The sequence below is a fragment of the Nelumbo nucifera genome, chromosome 2, assembly GCF_055504915.1.
Source record: "Nelumbo nucifera cultivar China Antique chromosome 2, China Antique-T2T, whole genome shotgun sequence".
NCBI classification, from domain to species: Eukaryota; Viridiplantae; Streptophyta; class Magnoliopsida; order Proteales; family Nelumbonaceae; genus Nelumbo; species Nelumbo nucifera.
In genome coordinates this window covers 98277028-98283636 of record NC_142650.1, presented here as the reverse complement: position 1 = coordinate 98283636, position 6609 = coordinate 98277028, and the positions used below count along the sequence as shown (strand labels likewise).

Genomic DNA, 6609 nt, shown 5'->3' with positions numbered 1-6609 from the left:
CGACTCCGCTGGGGATCGAACCCAGAATCTCTGGTTCCGTAGACCAGCGCCTTATCCATTGGGCCACGGAGTCACTTGTGCGAGTATAGAAAACAGAAGATACTCTTTCTATGGCTTCCGAATGGACCTAACCCCTACCTTCACTTTCTTAGGCTGGGATTTATTTAGCCCGGCCCAAGTTCAACTACTATCTCTAATATGTTTTTAACAAATTACAATTTATCAGACGGGTTTTGATTTGCTGCTCACCAGCTTGGAGTTTTTATGTTGACATTAAGGCTTTCTTTTTATCTTGAAAAATGAGAAACTAGGTGATAAACGTTTATTTAGTGTTGTTTGATAGTTAAGTACCATTAGACGCCATTAGGCGCTGAACAGGGATAAAAGTTACTCTAGGGATAGCAAGTCGATCCACCCCAAGAGTTCACATGAAGGAAGAAGGTTTGGCACCTCGATGTTGGCTCTTCACCACCTGGGGTTGTAGTATGTTCCAAGGGTTGGGCTATTCACCCATTAAAGTGATACCTAAGCTAGGTAGCTCAACAGTAAATAAACGGTTGAATATTGGAGGAAACTTTAAAATGGTGTTTTCCTCAACACCTACATAGCCATGATTTGGCACTGTTTCTCAAATAAATAGCCACAAAACCAAACACCATGATTAATTGAAGCCACATTATAGAATGGATGTAAGGTTTAGGAAGAAACTGTAATTCAAGTTAGGGATGACAATTTTTCCCATAAAACCACAAATTTTTCACAATTTTATTAAATGGGGACAGGGAAAATATTTTTACATCAAATTGGGGATGAGGCTTGCATATAATTCCCTGAATCCACCCCGAACTTGATGGTAAATTTCTAAACTAGGTTTAATTTTAATTCCTAAAATATCCTTAAACTTCTCCCACATTCCTAAAACCTATAAAATCCCATACTCCTATTTTTAAAATACCCCAAATTCCTATAATTCAATTTCTAAAAGCTCCTAAATTTAATATTATTTTATGTGGTTGCCTTAGGGAGGGAAGGGAAAATTCAGGGTTTCCTACCCCATTGCCATTCCTAATTCAAGCCCTCGCTCCTTTTTAGAGCCTTGTTCTGAACCATCTAGGGTTGTTATTAAGGGTTGATTGGTTCCAAGTTTTCCAATATCATGTTTTTCTGATATCATAGTTGAATCTATATATAAAGCGAATATTTGGCTTGGTTTTGGTTATGATGCATTTGAATAATTAATTAGTCATGTTATCGTTGTAGTATTAATCCCTCCTAGAAAAGGGTTAAAAGAATTTTAGTTTAAAATAAACATGATGTGAGGTCATGGGCCATATCTCTTGTTAAAATTGTAATTGTATATCAAATATACTGTTGGTTTTTTAATCACATAAAATCTTAAATTCTAACGTTGCATTTAGTCTGTGTTGAAAATTCCTTAAACTTTCTATTTCTCTCTTATTTTCTATCAAACCAAACATACTCTTACCTTATAAAGTAGTATCTCTTTGTGAGGACCAGTCCTCTACAATAGATTTATTATATATATATATATATATATATAAAACTGGTCCGTCCATGTCAGCATAGCTCTTCTTTGAGAAAAGTTTTTTATCTATTTTTTTCATTTTTTATATTTTTTTATTTTCTTTTGTCTTAAAAATACAAAACAATAATCATTTCTTATCTTGATTAGATTAAACAACCAATGAAATGTACTTTCCAATAACCTCTTCTCCTAAAATTTCTCCTAAACTACCTCCCTCACTTTCTAAAAAATTATCACTAATTCCTATTTATCTTCTAAATTATCTCTAATTCCTATTTATCTCCAAAATTATCTCTAATTTAGTAGAGAATTTTTCTCCTAAATTATCTCTAATTCCTATTTATCCTCTCCCCTAACTTTTATCTATATCTATCTAAATAAAGTTTGGATTAAAAAATATAAGAATTATTTAAATATTCTAACAAAATTATAGAATAACATTAAAATATTTATAAAAAACACAAAAAATATATCACCAAATTATGCACTAACAACTTAAATTATGTTTTCCAAAATTATCAATTTAAATGTTTTTCAAATATTTAATAATATGTAATAGCTTTAAATAAAAAAAATCTAAATAACAAAAAAATTAAATATTTTATAGATTATTTAAATATCTATCATAACTAGATTTTAAATAGTTAAAATAACAGAATTATGTAATAAATTAAAAAAAAATCTTCAAAGTAGAAAAATAATAATAACATAATATTGAAATTAATAATAATTTAATATATTAAAAAATTAATATGAAATTATGTAATAATAGTATAAATTATGATTTTATGGATAATTAAATTTAAATAATTAATATTTTAAATTTTAAATATTTTACATATTATTTATTTATTTAAATAACTAAATATGTTAAATAACAAAATATTTAACATAACTAGATTTTAAATAGTTAAAGTAAAGAAATTATGTAATAAATTTTAAAAAATCTGAAAAGTAGAAAAATAATTATAACATAATATTGAAATTAATAATAATCTAATATTTTTACATAATATTGTAAATAACTAATTTCACTTATATCAAGTAATAATTCGAGAAAAAAACTTTCAAAAACATTAATATTTATTAATAATAATTTTAAACTCCTAGTCTATATTTATTATATAATTATATATACTAAAATTAATATTTATTGTATTTTAGTAATTATTTATTGTTTTTCTGTGATAAATGTATTTTCAATGATTATGTACACATTTATTTTGTTTTGTTATTTAACATAAAACATTCAATAATTATTGGAGATTAAACTACTATTATTGAATTTTTTTTAAATTTAATTTATACTACTTATTGTATTTTTGTTATAACTTATTGATTAATTAATATTTATTAGATATTAAACTATTATTTGAGATTATACTATTTTTTTACTAAGTTAATATATTTTTAGTACTTATTGTACTTTTGTAATTATTATATTTTTTCATTATTAATATATTTTCAATAATTATGTGTTTTCGCTGTAAATTTTTAATAAGTTTTGGAGTTAAAACTATAATTTTTGTAATTATTGTTATTTATCAAAGATAAAACTATTAATTTAGCTAAAATCATAAGTGTTCATGAGTTGGTTCGGACCGGTCATAGGCTATTTAGCCAACAAATTGACATGGTCAGGTTGGGGAGTTGGTTAGTTGAAGCCGACTAACCTTTTGTGAAAACCGACCCACTCAAGTTGTATCGGTTTTGGTCAGTTTTCACAAAAGGTCAATCAGTTCAAAAGATTTAAACTTAAAAATTAAGTCATTTTAAAAATTATAGTGCAATTGTAGGAACATGGTGGTCGCTTAAACCATCAAAACAAAGGAGGTGTCAAACTAATACTATACGAATGCTTGTAATGAGCCCATAACTCATCGCACATTTACAATGAGTTCATAACTCATCACACATCTGTGATGAACTCATAGCCGAAATAGGTTGCGATGAACTTTGGACCCGTGCGGACTTGCGATGAGTTTAAATCCATCGCAAAATTGTGATGGGCTCCGGACCAGTGCGGACTTGCGATGAGTTTAAAGTCATCACATAATTGCGATGAGCACAGACTCATCGCATAGCAGAAACAAATAATAGAAACCCGTGCATTATTAAATAACCTACATGACAGGACACCCCGTGAGCCTAATGAGGGTGTACAAGCTAAATAATGATGTCACCCATGCCACGTCTTTTTAAAAGGGCCGCGAAAGAAAATAACACACGTGTATTGTGAGAATCCTCAAACGAAAGGAAAGTTCGTCCTTGAAATATTTCATAAGACACATGCTGAAACCCTAATAGTATTCCCTAACAACTAACACCAAATCCAAGATTCTCTTTCCTAATGAGAACCAAACACTTTTGGATCCTTCCTTTCGGGACCTTGGGATCCCTCCCTATAAATAGGGGTCTAATTCATAACAAGATAATCATTCTATTACCTCATTTGCCCTAGCCTTTAGCCTACCTGCTGCACTCCGCTTTCTTTTGTCCTTCAAGGAGACTCCCGTACATAGCCTAACCACCTCACTCGCATCAATTATTAAAAAATAAATTTAAAAATTAGATTTATGAAATAAAACATTTTAGATATATATATCCATGGTTAGGTCATTTGATTTTTGTCGGTTTAAAAAGTGAAACTGATCCAAATTGGTCGAATTGGGAATTTTTTGAACCAAAGCCAACATAAAATACTAGAAAACTAACCAACTCAGGTCAAGTTGATCAGGTTGGTTGGTTTCACAAGTTTGATGAATAAACCTAACTAAAATTAATTATTGTTATTTTTGTATTATAAAAAATTTATTAAAAGTAGTACATAAAATATGAATAATTATTAATTATTTAAAAAGTTGAAAATATAAAACAATTATATACACTTATATATTTATATTAGGGTCATTTACTATAACATACCTTATAGTTTTACATATTTACTTAAACCTACCTTATAGTTTTTATTTTACTAAAATATCCCATATATTTTATAATTTATTTACTTAATCAACCTTTTATTAAGGAGTGTTTATTTTGCCATTAGACCCATGATTTTTTATTCCAAAAAATACCCTTAACAATTTTTTATACAAAAAACAAAATTGGCCAAATATAACCAATAGAGTGGTTGATCGTGTCTTATTAAGGGAAAAATGGTATCTTTTATATTTCTATTTTCTTTTGATTAAATTTATTCAAATGAACATTAGGGTCAACACTGCCATTTTCCACTATCATCTAATGGAAGATTGATTAAATCCGTTGCAAATTATAAGTGGTGTTTTAGTAAAATGCTTACTATAGGGTAGATTTTTAGTATATCCATGAAACTATAAGGGTATTTTAGTAAATGACCATTTCTATTATTTATCTTTTGCTTAATAAATCTCGTGCATTGCACGGGCCCCCGCTAATATAATTATTAATAAAACTAAATTTATTAAAAATATTTGTTCATATTCAATTAACAATAATTATTTTTTATAAATCAATATTAAATGAAAAATAAAATTATTAAATCTTTCAGATTTTTCCGTGCATCGCACGGGTCCTTGCTAGTATATATATTAAAACTGGTCCTTCCATGTCAGCATAGCTCTCTTTGGAGGAAACCCCCCTTCCTAATTTTTTTTTTGACTTTTTTATTTATTTTTAATTCTACATAATTACCCATTAAACCCATAAGGACATCACATATACCTAACTATTTCTAACAACCATAAAGCTTTTCTAATGTCTAGCCAAGTGGCACCGCTTTCCCCCACTTCCTCCTAAATTGTCTCTAATTCCTATTTATCTCCTAAATTACCTCTAACTCCTATTTATCTCTTAAATTATCTTTAATTTAGTATAGAGATTCTCTCCTAAACTATCTCTAGTTCCTATTTATCTTCTCCCCAACTTTTTATCTATATCTATCTAAAGAAAGTTTCAATTAAAAAAATTCCTCACTATTAAATGTTATAACTAAATTTAAAATATTTATTCAAAACACAAAAAATTAAAAGATTTAATAATAATCATATTATTAATAATTTAATATTTTTACAAAATTCATCATGAAATTATGTAGTCAATAAAAATTATAATTTTACGAAATATATAATTTAAATATTTTTCAAAGAATAATAATTTAACATTAAAAAATAAAACATTACTTAAATATTTCAAAAACTAAAAATCTTAAATAAAACATTAAACATAGCCAAATAATATAACAAAATATTTAATATTACATAATAACATTAAAATAAATAAAATTCAAATAATGAAAATTTTTAAATATTTTATATATTATTTAAATATTTAAACAACAAAATATTTAACATGACAAAATTTTAAATAGTTAAAATAACGAAATTATGTAATAAATTAAAAAAAATCTTAAAAGTAGAAAAATAATTATAATAGAATTCATAATATTAGTATTAATATTTTACAAAATTAATAACGAATTAGGTAATAATAGTACAAATATAATTTTATGGATTACTAAATTCAATAAATAATCAATATTGTAAGAACTTAAATAAAAATATTATTTAAATAAGTAAATAATATTGTAAATAACTAATTTCACTTATATCAATTGATAATTATAGAAAGTAACTATCAACAAAATTATATTATTAGTAATAATTTTACAATAGTAGTCTATATTCATTATATATTTATATTTACTATAATTAATATTTTTTTTTATTTTTTGTAATTATTTATTGTTTTTTATAATTATGCTTTCAATAATTATTTATAAATGTATTTTGATTTTTGTTGTTTAATAGAAAATTATCAATAATTATTGGAGATTAAACAACTATTATTTAACCTTTGAAATTTAATTTATCGTATTTATTGTATTTTTGTTATAAATTTATTTTTAGTAATTATATATTTTTTGTAATTTATAGATTAATACTTATTAGAGATTAAACTATTATTTAAGATTACACTATTTATTGACTAATTTAGTATATTTTCAGTATTTATTATATTTTTGTAATTATTGTATTTTTATTATATATCTATTATATTTTCATTATAAACTTATTTTCAAT

General features: G+C 25.4%; 1 non-coding gene across 1 annotated transcript; it reads right to left on the bottom strand.

The window, feature by feature from the left end:
- On the bottom strand, positions 1–73 carry TRNAR-ACG (transfer RNA arginine (anticodon ACG)). The gene has a single exon. It is a non-coding gene; the product is annotated as a tRNA-Arg (tRNA).
- Positions 74–6609: the final 6536 nt, after the last annotated feature.